The following is an 18,735-nucleotide window of genomic DNA, read 5'->3' as shown; positions in this document are numbered from 1 at the left end:
AGGTTAAATTTCCCCACTGGCTGGGTTACCATGGAGGACTCCTCAACCTCTCCCCTCGCCTGAGGTGTGGTGACTTTCAGGTTAAACCACCACCAGTCATCTTGGTCTAATAGAAGTGCTGGTATGATCATGGCAACTTTACAAATTTCTGTAAAAAGTTACTGTAATAAATCATGAGTTAAAACTTTGAAGTAACTGATGGTGATAGTAGAGAAAAATAAGTAGATGACGAACAATGGGATTGTCATTGATTCACTGAAATAACCACTACCTTCAAGAACCTTAAGTTGCATCACATAATCTTGGCTGATACTTAAACATAATCATGAAAGAAAACTATCTTTCAGATGAAGCATTAAACTTGTCCCAAGGTACTTGTTCATGTAAAACATCTCACGGTACTACTGGCTGCTTCCCTTTTATTCTAAATGATATGAGAGAATCAACTGCAATGGCTTCGCTTCCCAGTCCTCCACCTCTAAAAACCCTTGAAGTGTTATACTTGGTGCATCCTTTACTCATTTATGTGCTGTTTCTTCGCAGCCAACTATGAAAATACATTCAATAAATAAACCAAAGATGCTGCATGCTGGGAATCAGAAACAAAAACAAACATTTTTACAAAAACTCAGCAAGTCTGGCAACATCTACAAAATGGCAGAAGGGTCATTGGACCCAAACTGTAAACTCTGCTTCCTGTCCACAGATGCTGCCAGACCTGTTAAGTTTTTCCAGCAATTTCTGTTTTTTGTTTCTGAAATACATCATCATACATATCCCGATGACCTCCAGTTCTACTTTGCTACTGCTCCTTGCAATCCCTCCACCATCTCTAAATTGTTAGATTGTTTGACCAGCATTAATTGCTGGATGAGCAGCAATATTGGGAAGGCTTAAACCATTGCATTTGGTATGCATCACACATTCCCTTCCCTAGGTGCTGACTCAATCCCTCTCCCTGGCAAACATTTAAAATATGTGTGATATTTGACCCCAAGATGACCTTCTGATCTTATATCTATGCCATCACTAATTTTCCCTGTTCCCATCCTTGTATCATTGCCTGACTCAGCCCCACTTCAGCTCAACTGCTGCTGAAATCCCCATTTATGTCTTTATTACTCCAGATTTCCTGGCTGATCTCTAAGGTCCTCCACAAACTTGAGGTCATCCAAAAACCCTGCTGCCATGTCTTGCATTAAGTCCTGTTCATCCATCACTCCTGCTCATTGAATTAGAGGAAGGAACACCTGGACTTGAAAATTCTTATCTCTGTTTTCAATCCTTCCATAGTTATGTCACCACACATATCAGTAATCTTCAAAAGGTCCAGATACCTCCAAGACAGCACTCTCATAATGCTGACCACTTCAGCATTCCTGATTTTCAGTTGTCCATTATTTAACTACTATGGCCCTAATCTCTGCATTGCCTTCCTTAAACTCTCCATCTCTATTACTCTTTCCCCTTTAAGACATTTCTCAAAATGTACTCTTTGACCAAAGTTCTGGTTATCGGCCCTCACATCTCCTTGCGTCGCATGGTGTGAAATTTTACTTTATCATCAGTCTCTCATTCCTCTTCCATTTCTTGCTCCTGCACCACAACATGGTCCAACTGGGACACTGGAAGGTAGGATAAGATTGTGGTATTGGAGGGGAGGAAAATAAAAAGTGCATCCTCAATCTTTCTATAGCTTGTAGCTCAGATTGTAGGATGAGGGTGAAGTTGGATAGGAATAGGAAGATTAAATGTGAACATATCACCACCATCAACAGCTTGCTGCTGGCCGTGGTCTCATGACTGCTGTATTGTTGGCAAGTTGGTGTGACAGCATGCAGTTAGATCTGCCTCCTGTCAGGTTACTCCTGTTGTGTCTAGTTGTGTGCCACCATGCCCTGTACCAGAGAAAGCAAGGTGTATCATTACGTGATGGAATGATTTTTAGCTTATTACTGTCATGGCTGAATAGCTAGTATTGTGTGCAAACTGTGAGATGTGAGACTGAGGCTTGCAATGATGCTATGTGTGTGAGGGTGAGGTGAAGCTGTGAATGTCAGGTTTGACTTGTGGCTGGTAAAGATTGTTGGTAAGGGAGAGAAGGGAGTGTCATGAATTAAGAATCTAGCAGGGCAGTTGAGACAAGTTTGAAGACCATTATGAAATAAAAACGTACTTTAAGTGCAGACTGTTTTATCTAAAGATATTAAAACTAGACAACTAGGTCAATGTCAAAAAAATTGCAGCTCCTGTTTGATTTATATATGTCTGATGATTTCGCATAATGGGAGATGCGTAAAGGCGCATCTGGTGAGAAAACGGTCCCTGACCTTTCAAAGGACAGATCTGGATGGGGAAAAGGTTGGAAACCACTGCGAGTGTTTCTACTGCAGGAAACCAGGGCATGTAGAAACAAAATTTGGTTTTAACACCACCAGAAACTCAGTGAAACTAAAAGTGGTCAGTATCTACTCAAGTATGACAGCCCACCAGGATAAGCAGAAGAGCACAGCCCCAAGAGGCGGTAAAAGTTGGAGAAAAACAGCAACAAGCAGTACAAATGTTGGGAACCAAAAGAGATTCACATGCCCCACAGTGGCTGCTAAACATGGAAAGGTCACAAGTGGCTCAATAAGGGTCAATTCAATTAAATCAGCAGGACATTGTAAACAGGCTGGAACTGAGAAAGATTCAAAAACACTATAGGGGGCAGTAAAATCCATGAGGTTTCGGTTTGCTCAGGGAAGGGCACTTGAATTAAACAGGGCTGAGAACATGTCAGCAGATGTGAACAGGATCAGGACTGAAATCAAAGGAGGTAGGCCAGGAGCCATAAAAGAAGGCAAAAATGGATCAGGTAATAAAAATCTGGTCAGTCAGAAACCAGGTTAAGCAGATAGCTTCATGATAAAGTTAAAGGATGACCAAAGGAATTCTCAGACAGGACAGGAGAAGTGATGGTGAAACTTAACTTCATGGAAGAACCACTGCAGCATGCAGCAGAAATCAAACAGTCACTTAATTGTAGTAGTGTTCCACGGAAAATAGAACAGTTTAGGGGAAAACTCATTCCTGAAGTAAAAGGAAATGAAACATTCCCCACAGCAGACACCAATAACAGAGATCATCAAGGGCATACAAGTGAAATAAAAATAAAAATGGAGTTACATGGTGGGAGATCAAGGAACAGAACAGGAAATTTCAAATCACAACCAGTCCATTACTGTTGATGTAAAATTAACTGAGAATGAAGTGTAGGATCCAAGTCCACATTCGCGACAGAAAGTAAACTGATTCACCTCCCAGAAATCACATTTGTAAAATAGAATAGCCTTAATTGTCAAATGCACTCGAGTGAGTGCAGTGAAAAGTTTGTAATGTCACCTCTTGGTGCCAGCATCTATATCTTAGGTACAGGATACCTAGATATAGATACCTTTACGCGTTATTACAGAATTGAAATACAGTAGTCGCCCGTACCCAGGTAACTGCAGGTAAGTGAAACCGTGGTAACCGCACCCGTGGATATTGGGGTTGCCCTGTAGTTTAAAAAAATGGGCTAGCAATGGAATACAGAGTTTAAATAGTCCAGTATGAGAATAAAAAATATCTGAATGTAGGTTTGCTCGCTAAGCTGAAAGGTTCATTTCCAGACGTTTTGTTGCCCTACTAGATAACATCTTCAGTGGGCATCCGGTGAAGCAATGCTGAAAATTCCTGCTTTCTATTTATATGTTTGGGTTTCTTTGGGTTGGTGATGTTATTTCCTGTGGTGATGTTATTTCCTGTGGTGAAGTCACTTTCTGTTCCTTTCTCAGGGGGTGGTAGATGGGGTCTAACTTGATGTATTTGTTGATAGAGTTCCGGTTGGAATGCCATGCTTCTAGGAATTCTCATGCGTGTCTTTGTTTGGCTTGTCCTAGGATGGATGTGTTGTCCCAGGCGAAGCGGTGTCCTTCCTCATCCGTATGTGAGGATACTAGTGAGAGAGGGTCACTTTTTGTGGCTAGTTGGTGTTCATGTATCCTGGTGGCTAGTTTTCTGCCTGTTTGTCCAATGTAGTGTTTACTACAGTCCTTGCACTGTATTTTGTAAAAGTATCTTTAAAGTACTCAAGTTATAGTCCTTTTTTCACTGAGTCTGTGCCTGTCCGGCTTCAGAACACAAGGCCTCGATGCTTCCATGCACTGCCTCCATCCAGGACTCACCTCCAGGTCTCAACCCCCAGCCAGCCTGTAATTGCTCTGCTCCCGCTCAGGCTCAGGCCTGCAATTTGCTTCAGCTAGCTCTGTTCCCCACTCCAGCCATGGCTCACTTCTGGGACTTGGCCCATGATCACTCTGCTCCCGCTCTGGCCATGACTTGTGTTCTGCGCCAGGCTGATCTCGGACTCCATTCTCCACTTCCTTAAGAAGTTAAAAGCTGGCTGGGGGTGGCAAAGAGAAAACTGCAGCAAGAGGGAAAAAAGAAGGAAAAGGAGGTGAGCAGTGGATCTCTTCTGGAGCTTCTTTCGCTGCTGCCACCTTAACCATAAAAAGCCTGTATCCAGTACACAGACTATAGAACTGGACGGTAAAGGAATAAAAGTTGACACAGCCCAGGAAACAAGTGCAGCTGCTAGACACAAAGTTGGTTTTGAATCAAGGTTGGTCAAAGAGAATGTAGAATTTTTGTATTGACAAAATAACACCATAAACAAAAACAAGAATATTGTGTGTATTCATTCTTCATATTGCAGAGACATGACGGTAGTGGTAAATATAAATTGACAAATTTTAACTTCTGTCAGCTGATGGTTGTACCCCAAGACAAAAGTAGTTTTAAAGAAGAACAAACACTGATCTAAAACAGCTGCCCTAACCACCTAACCAGAGATTGGACAAGATCAGCAGAACAATGTAGAATAAACAAATCCATCTGCATCAAAATTCTCATTTTATCTAAAGGCATCAAAACAAGGCAATTGAGACAATGTCAAGAAATTTATATCTCCTGTCTTAATTCTCACTTGTACATTAATTTCACATGGTGGGAGAGAAAAGACTTGCATGCAAGTTATTAAGCTTTGAAAGAACAATGAAGTCAACCTCAGAAACACAAACTTCATGACATTTCAACAGCTACTTTTGAGCAACAAAGGTGAGAGAAGGAAAATTTAATTTGTAACACAAAGAGCTGGAACTCTCTCTGTCTCTCCCTGTTTCTCTCATCAGTTTGGAAGGAAGCACTCACTGAAAAAACAAATCAGGTAAAACAACTAATCCCTGTGAACTCAAAGATAACTTGAAACGGTGCCATTCCTGAAGATATGAGTCAATGATTAAACAGCTATGGCCACAGGTTAAAAATCTAACACCTCAGGTTTGTAAGGATTTTAAAACTGTATATCATGTAAATCTTGCTAGCTGTACCAGACACACTCATATTTTTGTAAATTGAGTTTTGTTGACAAAAGACACATTTGCAAAGTCTATGCGCAAAGAATTGTGCTGACGAGCAATTTAAGGTCACCATTTGGGCTCGCAATGTGGTGCACTTGTGTGGACAGGAAGCTACATACATTAATACACAGGGTCCTGTTCCTTGCACACGTGTACATATGCACATACTGTACCTGTTTCAACTCAACAGAATGGATAACAGTGATTCTCTGGTTCATTTCTCAGGGCAATGCTTTAACCAATGAGTCAAAACATCCAGTTTAAAATTTAATGAAAGCTTGATCACTGTCAGCAATCTTCTAGCTGGTGTTTTCTCCATAGAAATGCCTCTAACAATCAAAATTCACTTGCTAACCAATTAGCACTCTCCTCTCATACATTACGAATTTATGTTGAGGCTGATGAGTGCAAGAAGAAAAACATCAACAAAAGGTGTCTTCATGAACAGTACTCATGCTCTGTACAACTGAACAACTATTTTACTAAAAAAATTACCTGAGTTTGTGTGCATTTGATGTCAAGTTTTATTTTTTAATCTGCAATAAAATTCTTCTTTCTTTCACTCAAGAAAATGTAATTGTGCACTCATTTTGATCCAGTTAATTACATTTTTAATTGAAGTTTGAAGTGTACTAAAAGAAAAGAAAAATATTTGTTGCAACCTACTGAGGAGTTAAAAAACACCGTTCCACACATGGTTGTAACAACCACTTATACTGACACCAATAGCTATCTGCACAAAGTTCGAAGCCCATCTGTTCCCCATATAGATCTTTCAACTGACGCCCATCTCCTTAGCAAGCCCTTCACTGTCCATATTAGCAAACATAAAGCTGACTTTACGTAGTGAAGAATATTAGCACCAACCTCACGTGAACTTGGGTTCCCTCCTGAGCCTTACAGCCATTCATAGGGTCATATAGCACAGAAACAGACACTTTGGTCCAATTCATCTGCGCCAACAATATATTCCAATCTGACCTGGTTCCATTTGCCAGCATTTGGCCCATATCGCTCTAAACCTTTCCTATTCAAATATTCATCCAGATACGTTTTAAATGTCATAATTGTACCCACCTCCACCACTTCCTCTGGCAGCTCATTCCATACAATGCACCACCCTCTGCATGAAAAAGTTACCTCTTAGATCCTTTTTAAATTTTTGCCCTCTCACCTTAAACCTATGTCCTCTAGTTTTGGATTCCCCACTTTGGGATACAAAGACCTTGGCTATTCACCTGATCAATGCCTTTCATGATTTTATAAACCTCTTTTAGGTTACCCCTCAGCCTCCAACACTTCAGGGAAAAAAGCTTCATCCTGTTCAGCCTCTCCCTTTAATTCAAACTCCCCAATCCTTGAAAATCCTTTCTGCACCCTCTCAAGTTTAACAACATCTTTCTTGTAGAAGGATGAGCAGAATTATAGGCAGTGTTCCAAAAGTGATCTCACAAATGTCCTGTATAACCGGATCATGACATCCCAATTCCTATACTTAATATTCTGACCAATGAATGCAAGCAATGCCAAACGCCTTCTTCACCACTCTCTCTACCTGCAACTCCACTTCCTCTTTCGTGCTAGGCTGCACACATGAATCATGTAAATAAATAGGCAGCACAAAGTTTGCATGCTGCCTATATCAAAAAGAATGGGTGCAACTCTTGCACTAACAGCCCACAACTCTTTCTGACCTTTTTTTGGTAGTGTGGTTATAAAATACTTCCTCTGAGGAATGGCTACTCAAAGCAAGAACGTTTTTCTATAAGGAAGAAAGGGAGGCTATAATTTTGACAATTCCATCTACCCAGGTTCTACATGCTCAGTTTATTCATACCTATAACTTTAACCACACTTCCCATTCATCAATAGGCCCATATCCATTTACCATTTCTTTACTACCGAGCTCCACATCATTTTCCTTCTGACCATACAAAAAATTTAAACTACCAAGAAATACAAATTCAAATCTGTTATAAATTTACTCATCAAATAATGTGTACAAAGTGAAGCTAATGACCCTTGAATATTCCCTTAATGCCCATGCCTTCCATGTGCCTTTCTTAGTGCTCCTTTGAGATGGCTCCCTAATGGCAACAGTATCAGCTGCAGAAAGCTGATGACCATTAATTGAAGACACTTGTAGCCATACTCTCCCAAGGTGGTACCTCAGCCATCTTGTTGATTTCATGAAGGAGATGGCTGTCATGCCATAGAAACCCCTTTGAGTAGCAGCTGCGATTGCTGTAGATTAAATTTGAATAATAAACATAGTGTTGGAATTGATTTCTTAGAGAGATAGAATTGAAAAGCGGAGATATTGTTTTAAACATTTATAAACCCTTGATTGGATTGTCTAAAATCCAATTTCCACATTTTTTTGTTAGATTACTTACAGTGTAGAAACAGGCCCTTCAGCCCAGCAAGTCCACACCGCCCCGCCGAAGCGCAACCCACCTCTCCCCCTACATTTACCCCTTACCTAACACTATGGGCAATTTAGCATGGCCAATTCACCTGACCTGCACATCTTCGGACTGTGGGAGGAAACCGGAGCACCCGGAGGAAACCCACGCAGACACGGGGAGAATGTGCAAATTCCACACAGTCAGTCGCCTGAGGCGGGAATTGAACCCGGGTCTCTGGTGCTGTGAGGCAGCAGTGCTAACCACTGTGCCACCGTGCCGCCCACATACAAAAGGATGCAATATTTACAATGATGATAGCAGGGAGAAAGTGAGGACTGCAGATGCTGGAGACCAGAGTTGAAAAATGTGGTGCTGGAAAAACACAGCAAGCCAGGCAGCATCCGAGGAGCAGGAGAATCGATGTCTCGGGCATAAGCCCTTCTTCAGGAATGATGATAGCAGAACTAATAAGTTGCTGCTTTTGCGAAAGATTGAACAGGACTCTTTTAAAAAAAGAGAATGCTGAAATAGCTCAGATAGAGGCCTTTGAAAGAGTAAGGTTTTGATAAGGTAGATGTCGAGAAGATATTTTGACTTATTCTAGAGTCAAATCCTAGGGTTGGTAAGAATTAGAATTTGATTTATTGTCATATGCACTCAAGTACGGGGTACAGGAGTATAATGTAAAGTGCACAAAGTCACCATTCTCCAGTGCCATCTTAGGTACAAAGATACCTAGATACAAAATCTTGGGTAAAAAGTATAAAAATAAAGAAATAAGGTTAAGGTTCAACATTACTGTCCTTCTTAAGTGCTTAGACATGGGTCTGGAAGCAGGCTCTTCCACCTTGACGCTGAGACCATCACCAGTAGAAAGCAGTCAGCCAGACTCTTAAGGCAGTCACTAGTAAATTCTGTAAGGATTTCAGGAGAAACGGATTTTCCTAGAATGGTCAGAATGGGGAACTCAACAACAACAACAACAACTTATACTTATTATGCCTTTACCATAATGAAATGTCCCAAGGCGCTTCAAAGCTGCATTATAAACATAGTTTGAGACATAGGGCAATATTATGCCATGTGACCATTAGCTTTGTTAGCGAAGTAGACTTTAAAAAGTGCCTTAAAAGGCGCAAAGTGAGATTGAGAGTTGTAAGAGTAAACTCCAGATCTTGGGGCCTAGGCAACTGAAGGCAGAGCCATTTATAATTGGGAATGTGTAAAACCAGAGCGCAGATATTTGCGGATTAAGATGGTGTTGAAGAAATTACAAAGATATGGTGTGGAAAAAAACCATGGGGAGGTGGAGCTGTAAACAAGAATTAAAATCTTAAAATCAAAACATTGTTTGACTGGAAGCAAATGAAGCACAGGATTGATAAAGCAGTAGATTGTAGTAGCAATCCCATTTCTCTTAGACTGTCTCTGCTGACACCAGTGTTCAGTTTCCCACAGTTGCAAGTGTCAGCAGAAAGTGGCAAAGAGATATGGAATTGCTACTACAATGAGTAATTCAGGCAAATCGCACAGACGTGTTTATGAAGAAGCTGGATAAACACAAAGGATGAAGAAATAAAAAGTTATGCTAATAGATTTGTGTGGAGAATTGAGTATAGGATTTGGGATCTCATGTTGCAGTCGTACAGGACATTGGTGAGGCCACTTTTGGAGTACTGTCTGCCGTTCTGGTCACCCTGCTGCAGGAAGGATCTTATTAAATTGGACAGAGTGCAGAAAAGATTTACAATGATGTTACTAGGACTGGAGGGTTTGATTTATAAGGAGAGGCTAAATAGACTGGGACTTTTTTCACAACTGCAGAGGAGGTTGAGGGGTGACCTGATAGAGGTTTATAACATCGAGGGGCATAGAATAGCAAAGGTCCTTTTCCTGAGTGTGGGGGAGTTCAAATCTAAGGGGCATATTTTAAGACGAGAGGTGAAAGATTTAAAAGGAACCCGAGGGGCAACTTTTTCACAGAAGATGATTCATATGTGGTAAATGCAGGTACACTTACAACATTTAAAAGATATTTGGACAAGTACATGAATAGGAAAGGTTTAAAGGGATTTGGGTCAAATGGAGGCAAATGGGACTAGTTTAGTTTGGGAAACTTGGTCAGCATGGATGAGATGAACCAGCAGGTCTGTTTCTGTGCTGTATGACTCTATGGCTAAGAGGCATAATTCTATGCTGTCAACATCATGAAATTCGTTATAAGCAAACCTGTGCGAGAAATGATACAAGCATGTGGTTTGATATCAGGTGTTTGGTTCTTTCACGTCTTCACTTTTATGGTTGTCTTATTATATGGGTAGTGCCTAACCCTTAATTAGTAGAGATGGATGCACTGTTTTTGAAGAGTGATTCAATACCATTCATTTTGATGGTATTACCTCTATGCAACAGCATAAACAATTCAAAATGTCTTCATAAGTAACAGAACAAATACTTGAATGTCCCAACATTAGCCAATATTCATTACAACCTCAGTTACCTCGAGTTACCTCGACGCCCAGTTACCTCGACTACACCTTCTCGCACCCTGCTTCCTGCAAGGATTCCATTCCATTTTCCCAATTTATCTGTCACTATTGCATTTATTCTGCTGATGCCACCTTCCACCAGGCTGCCTCTGATATGACCTTTTTCCTCAACCAAGAAATCTCCCCATTTGATGTTGACAGGGCCTTCAATCATGGAAAAAGTGAGCACCGCAGATGCTAGAGATCAGAGTCGAGAGTGTGGTGCTGGAAAAGAACAACAGATCAGGCAGCATCCGAGGAGCAGGAGAATCAACATTTTGGGCAAGAGCCCTTCATCAGGAATGAGGCTCGTGAGCCGAGGGGGTGGATAGGTAAATGGGAGGGGTTGGGTCTGGGAGGGGGAGGATGATAGCTGAGAGTGCAATAGGTAGATGGAGGTGGGGGTAATGGTGATAGGTCGGAGAGGAGGGTGGAGCGGAGAGGTGGGAAACAAGAAGGACAGGTAGGACAGGTCATGAGGGCTGTGCCAAGTTGGAAGTTTAGAACTAGGATAGGTGGGGGGGGGGGAGGGGAAATTAGGAAACTTGTGAAGACCACATTGATGCCATGTGGTTGGAGGGTCCCAAGGCAGAAGATGAGGTTGGTTAGAGTGTGGCAATGGAGGAGGCCCAGGACCTGCATGTCCTTGGCAGAGTGGGTGGGGTGGTTGAAGTCTTCAGTCATGTCTGATCCATCTCCCTCACATCTGCTCTCATTTCTTCGCCTCCTTCCCACAATGGTTACAGAACTGGCTCAAAGGTAGAAGACAGAAGATGTTGGTGGAGGATTGTTTTTCAGACTGGAGGCCTGTGACCAGTGGAGTGCCACAAGGATCGGTGCTGGGTCCTCCACTTTTTGTCATTTACATAAATGATTTGGATGCGAACATAAGAGGTACAGTTAGTAGGTTTGCAGATGACACCAAAATTGAAGGTGTAGTGGACAGCGAAGAGGGTTACCTCAGATTACAACAGGATCTGGACCAGATGGGCCAATGGGCTGAGAAGTGGCAGATGGAGTTTAATTCAGATAAATGCGAGGTGCTGCATTTTGGGAAAGCAAATCTTAGCAGGCCTTATACACTTAATGGTAAGGTCCTAGGGAGTGTTGCTGATCTATATTGGTCAGAGCATTGAGTACAGGAGTTGGGAGGTCACGTTGTGACTATACAGGACATTGGTTAGGCCACTTTTGGAATATTGCGTGCAGTTCTGGTCTCCTTCCTGTCGGAATGATGTGAAACTTGAAAGGGTTCAGAAAAGATTTACAAGGATGTTGCCAGAGTTAGAGGATTTGAGCTATAGGGAGAGGTTGAATAGATTGGGGCTGTTTTCCCTGGAGTGTTGGAGGCTGAGAGGTGACCTTATAAAATCATGAGAGGCATGGATAGGGTAAATAGATAATGTCTTTTTCCTGGAGTGGGGGAGTCCAGAACTACAGGGTGAGAGGGGAAGGATATAAAAGAGACTAATGGGCAACTTTCCATGCAGTGGGTGTTACGTATATGGAATGAGCTGCCAGAGATAGTGACGGTGGCTAGTACGATTGCAACATTTAAAAGGCATCTGGATGAGTATATGAATAGGAAGGATTTGGAAGATATGGGCCAGGTTATGGCAGGTGGGACTAGATTGGGTTGAGCTATCTAGTTGGCATGGATGAGTTGGACTGAAGGGTCTGTTTCCGTGCTGTACATCTCTATGACTGGAAGGTGAGTTTGGGATCTTGGTGGCGGGTGAAGGTGAATGCATGAGAAGTTTCCATGGGACACCGTTAGGAGTGATGGAGCAGTGGACCAGAATGTCACAGAGAAAACGGCCCTGTGGAATATTGACAGTGATGGGGAGGGTGGCGGCTTCTTGGAGATAGCAGAAGTAGTGGAGGATATCATTTGAATGTGGAGAGTAGTCAGGTAGAAAGTAAGGACAAGGGGAATGCTATCATTGTTATAGAGTCATAGAGATGTACAGCATGGAAACAGACCCTTCGGTCCAACCTGTCCATGCTGACCAGATATCCCAACCCAATTTAGTCCCACCTGCCAGCACCTGGCCCATATCCCTCCAAACCCTTTCTATTCATATACCCATCCAAATGCCTCTTAAATGTTGCAATTGTACCAGCCTCCACCACATCCTCTGGCAGCTCATTCCATACACATGCCCCCCTCTACGTGAAAAAGTTGCCCCTTAGGTCTCTTTTATATCTTTCCCCTCTCACCCTAAACCTATGCCCTCTAGTTCTGGACTCCCCGACTCCAGGGAAAAGACTTTGTCTATTTATCCTATCCATGCCCCTCATAATTTTGTAATCCTCTCTAAGTTCACCCCTCAGCCTCTGACGCTCCAGGGAAGACAGCCCCAGCCTGTTCAGCCTCTCCCTGTAGCTCAGATCCTCCAACCCTGGCAACATGCTTGTAAATCTTTTCTGAACCCTTTCAAGTTTCACAACATCTTTCCGATAGGAAGGAGACCAGAATTGCACGCAATATTCCAACAGTGGCCTAACCAATGGCCTCCCAACTCCTGTACTCAATACTCTGACCAATAAAGGAAAGCATACCAAAATCCTCCTTCACTATCCTTTCTACCTGCGACTCCACTTTCAAGGAGCTATGAACCTGCACTCCAAGGTCTCTTTGTTCAGCAACACTCCCTCGGACTTTACTATTAAGTGTGTAAGTCCTGCTAAGATTTGCTTTCCCAAAATGGAGCATCTCGCATTTATCTAAATTAATCTCCATCTGCCACTTCTCAGCTCATTGACCCATCTGATCAAGAACCCATTGTAATCTGAGGTAACCGTCTTCGCTGTCCACTACACCTTCAATTTTGGTGTCATCTGCAAATTTACTAACTTTACCGCTTATAGAACATAGAACATAGAACAGTACAGCACAGAACAGGCCCTTCAGCCCATGATGTTGTGCCGACCACTGATCCTCATGTATGCACCCTCAAATTTCTGTGACCATATGCATGTCCAGTAGTCTCTTAAATGTCCCCAATGACCTTGCTTCCACAACTGCTGCTGGCAACGCATTCCATGCTCTCACAACTCTCTGTGTAAAGAACCTGCCTCTGACATTCCCTCTATACTTTCCTCCAACCAGCTTAAAACTATGATCCCTCGTGTTAGTCATTTCTGCCCTGGGAAATAGTCTCTGGCTATCGACTCTATCTATGCCTCTCAATATCTTGTATACCCCAGTTAGGTCCCCTCTCCTCCTCCTTTTCTCCAATGAAAAAAGTCTGACCTCAGTCAACCTCGCTTCATAAGATAAGCCTTCCAGTCCAGGCAGCATCCTGGTAAACCTCCTTTGAACCCTCTCCAAAGTATCCACATCTTTCCTATAATAGGGCGACCAGAAGTGGACGCAGTATTCCAACTGCGGTCTAATCAAAGTTTTACACAGCTGCAACAAGATCTCACAACTCTTAAACTCAATCCCCCTGTTAATGAAAGCCAAAACATCATATGCTTTCTTAACAACCCTGTCCACTTGGGTGGCCATTTTAAGGGATCTATGTACCTGCACACCAAGATCCCTCTGTTCCTCCACACTGCCAAAAATCCTATCCTTAATCATGTACTCAGCTTTCAAATTCGACCTTCCAAAATGCATCACCTCGCATTTATCCAGGTTGAACTCCATCTGTCACCTCTCGGCCCATCTCTGCATCCTGTCAATGTCCCGCTGCAGCCTACAACAGCCCTCTATATTGTCAACGACACCTCCAACCTTTGTGTCGTCTGCAAACTTGCTGACCCATCCTTCAATCCCCTCATCCAAGTCATTAATAAAAATTACAAACAGTAGAGGCCCAAGGACAGAGCCCTGTGGAACACCACTCACCACAGACCTCCAGGCAGAATATTTTCCTTCTACTACCACTCACTGTCTTCTGTTGGCCAGCCAATTCTGTATCCAGTTACGTTGCCCCTGTATCCCATTCCTCCTGACCTTCTGAATGAGCCTACCATGGGGAACCTTATCAAATGCCTTGCTGAAGTCCATATACACCACATCCACAGCGCAACCTTCATCAACTTTTCTAGTCATATTCTCAAAGAACTCGATAAGGTTTGTGAGGCGTGACCTGCCCCTCACAAAGCCGTGTTGACTACATTTAATCAAGCCATGCTCTTCCAGATGGTCATAAATCCTATCCCTCAGAATCCTTTCTAACACCTTGCAGACGACAGACGTGAGACTTACTGGTCTGTAATTGCCGGGGATTTCTCTATTTCCCTTCTTGAAGAGAGGAATTACATTTGCCTCTCTCCAGTCCTCAGGTACAACTCCAGTGGAGAGCGAGGATGCAAAGATCTTCGCAAGTGGCGAAGCAATTCCATTTCTCATTTCCCAAAGCAGCAGAGGACAAATCTGGTCCAGGCCTGGCGACTTGTCAAACTTAATGTTTTACAAAATTTTCAGCACATCAGCTTCCTCTATCTCTATCTATTCCAGCATGCACACCCGCTCTTCAAAGGTTTCATTCACTACAAAGTTCGTTTCTTTCGTAAAGACAAAAGCAAAAAACTCATTTAGGGCTTCCCCTACCTCCTCAGACTCCACAAACAAATTCCCTTTGCTATCCCTGATCGGCCCTACTCTTTCTTTAAACATTCTCTTATTCCTCACATAAGTGTAAAATGCCTTTGTGTTCTCCCTAATCTGTTCTGCCAAAGCCTTTCTCGTGCCCCCTCCTGGCTCTCCTCAGATATTTTTGAGCTCCTTCCTTGCCTGCCTGTAATCCTCTAGAGTTAAGCTTGACCCTAGCTTCCTCCACCTTATGTAAGCTACCTTCTTCCTTTTGACGAGAAGCTCCACCGTTCTCATCATCCAAGGTTCCTTTATCTTACCACTTCTTGCCTGTCTCAGAGGGATATATTTATTCATCACTTGCAACAACTGTTCCTTAAACAGTCTCCACATGTCTATAGTGCCTTTACCATGGAACAATTGCTCCCAATCTATGCTTCCTAACTCATGTCTAATCGCATCATAGTTTCCTCTTCCCCAATTAAATATCCTCCCATTTTGCCTAATCCTCTCCTTCTCCATAGCTATGTAGAATGTGAGGCAGTTGTGGTCACTATCACCAAATGCTCTCCCACCACAAGATCGGATACCTGCCCCGGCTCGTTTCCGAGCACCAAGTCTAGAATGGCCTCTCCCCTCGTCGGCCTGTCAACGTACTGAGTTAGGAAACCCTCCTGAACACACCTTACAAAAATGGCTCCATTCAAATCTTCTGCTCGAAGGAGGTTCCAATCAATATTGGGAAAGTTAAAGTCACCCATTACAACAACCCTACTATGTCCACACGTTTCCAAAATCTGCCAACCTATGCTTTCTTCCATCTCCCTGCTGCTATTGGGGGGCCTGTAGTAAACCCCTAACGAGGTGACTGCTCCCTTGCTGTTCCTAATTTCTACCCATACTGACTCGGTAGGCAGATCTTCCTCGACAATGGAAGCTTCTGTAGCTGTGATTCTCTCTCTGATTAGTAGTGCTACAACCCCTCCTCTTTACCCCCCTCCCTATTCTTTTTAAATGCTCTAAACCCTGGAACATCCAGCAACCATTCCTGCCCCTGAGAAACCCATGTCTCTGTTATGGCCACAACATCATAGCACCAGGTACTGATCCATGCTCTAAGTTCATCACTTTTATTCCTGATACTCCTTGCGTTAAAGCAAACACACTTTAACTGATCCCTTGGTTCCTTCCCAGAAAAATCCTTCCCACTAGCTGGTCTACCTCTTGCTATTGCCTCATCTGCATCAACTCTCACCTCCGGTATACAGCTCAGGTTCCCACCCCCCTGCCATACTAGTTTAAATCCTCTCGAACTACTTGTTTGGAGTTTTGGGCCCCATATCTAAGGAAGGATGTGCTGGCATTGGAGGTGGTCCAGAGGAGATGCACAAGAATGATCCCAGGGATGAATGACTTCTCATACGATGAGCAGTTGAGGATTCTCGGTCGGTACTCAGAGTGTAAAAGGATGAGGGGGAATCTGATTGAAACTTACATAATACTGAGAGGCCTGAGTAGAGTTAATGTGGAGAAGACATTTCCACTAGTAGGAGAGACTAGGACCTGTGGGCAAAGCCTCAGAGTGAAAGGACAACCCTTTAGAACTGAGATGAGGATGAATTTCTTTAGTCAGAGGATGGTGAATTGTGGAACTCATTCCATAGGTCTGCAGATTAATGCACTCGAGGTGCAGATCCAGGTATATTTCAAACCAATTGAGGGTCTCAACCTCCACCACGAACACAGGCAACGAATTTCACATACCCACCATCCCTCTGTGTGAAAAAGCTGTTCCTCATGTCCCCTCCAAGCCTTGTGCCAATTAGCTTGAATTAATTAATCCTGGTTTTTGAACTCTGCCAAGGGAAACAGATTCCTCCTGTCTACTCGATCTCCACCCCTCACAATTTTGTAGACCTCAATCATGTCAGCCCTTAGCCTTCTGTGATCCAATGAAAACAACCCCAACCTCTCCTCAAAGTTACAATTCTCCAACAAATCTTCTCTGCACTCTCCCCAGAGCAATTACATCCTTCCTGCAATATGATGTTTAGAACTGTACATTATACTCCAGCCGTGCCCTCACCAGTGTCCTATACAGTTTCATCATTATATCCCTCCTTTGTATTCTGTACCTCTGTCAATGAAAGAGAGCATGCCATATGCCTTCTTTACAACCTTCCTTTCATGGAGGAAGAGCACAGAAACAGTTTCAAAGTCTACCTCAGCTGCAACAGGCATCGAACCAATGCTATTGGCATAATTTTAAAAGACGTTAGCTACCCAGGCAACTGAGCTAACTGACACCTAATAGTTAATAATAACAAGGGGTAATATATAGTAACCAATTGCAAGTATGCTACACTGTGGAATATAGTTAAGTTGAGAACAGTAGAACCACAGAAGAGGGCTATCATATTTATGGGAACCATCTGAAAGAGTTGGCTACTTAGATACATCCCCACCTTCTATCCCATAGCCTTTTCATTTTAAACCGTTTATCCACTTTTCCTTTAGTGTGTGAATTCCACTTCCAGAATTCTTTATGGGATTGTTTCAATGTTTTAGCATCCACTATACTAGCAAACTCAAAACCTCTCCCTCTTTGCTGTCATCTTAAATTAATGCTTATTAATTTCTAACTCCCTGACATCATGGTATAATATTTATAATAGAAATTATAATGGTTTAATTACATTACAGTGTAGATTGTAAATACAAGGAATGTACACCATGCTGTTGCTGTGGTTCTGTTCGCCGAGCTGGAAGTTTTTGTTGCAAACGTTTCGTCCCCTGTCTAGGTGACATCCTCAGTGCTTGGGAGCCTCCTGTGAAGCGCTTCTGTGGTGTTTCCTCCGGCATTTATAGTGGCCTGTCCCTGCCGCTTCCGGTTGTCAGTTTCAGCTGTCCGCTGTAGTGGCCGGTATATTGGGTCCAGGTCTATGTGTTTGTTGATGGAGTTTGTGGATGAGTGCCATGCTTCTAGGAATTCCCTGGCTGTTCTTTGTTTCGCTTGCCCTATAATGGTAGTGTTGTCCCAGTCAAATTCATGTTGCTTGTCATCTACGTGTGTGGCTACTAGGGATAGCTGGTCATGTCGTTTCGTGGCTAGTTGATGTTCGTGGATGCGGATCGTTAGCAACGAGCACCCGAGCTACAAATCTTCTCATAAACTTTGAATGCACACCATGTTGTTACTCAGGTTATTACATAGTATGGTGTTGATATTCTTTAGGAAAACAGGTGGACAGGATGGTGAAGAAAGCATTGGTCAGAGCATTGAGTACAGAAGTTGGGAGGATCATAGTTAGTCACTGTCATAGAGATGTACAGCACGGGAACAGATCCTTCAGTCCAACTCGTCCATGCCGACCAAATATCCCAATTTATATAAATGACAAAAAATAGTGGACTCAGCACCAATCCATTGGTCACAGGCCTCCATCTGAAAAACAATCCTCCACCAGCATCCTCTGTCTTCTACCTTTGAGTCTCTTCTGTATCCAAATGGCTAGTTTTCCCTGTATTCCATGAAATCTAACTTTGCTAACAAGTCGAACGCCTTACTGAAGTCCATGTAGATCATGTCCACCGCTCTGCCCTCATCAATCCTCTTTGTTACTTCTTCAAAAAAAACTCAATACATGTACTTCTTTCAGTCTAGTCTTCTGCATTCATTGCTCACAGCTTCTTTTACATTGGCGAGACCAAATGCAGATTGGGAGACTGTTTTTCAGAACAACTCTGCTCTGTCTGTAGGAACGATCCTAAGCTTCCCAATGCTTGCAATTTCAATAAATCATCAAGCTCTC

This window comes from Chiloscyllium plagiosum, unplaced genomic scaffold (assembly GCF_037043375.1).
Source record: "Chiloscyllium plagiosum isolate Xiang-an unplaced genomic scaffold, Cpla_swu_hap1 HiC_scaffold_26, whole genome shotgun sequence".
In the NCBI taxonomy this organism is placed as follows: Eukaryota; Metazoa; Chordata; class Chondrichthyes; order Orectolobiformes; family Hemiscylliidae; genus Chiloscyllium; species Chiloscyllium plagiosum.
This window is presented reverse-complemented; position numbering follows the sequence as displayed.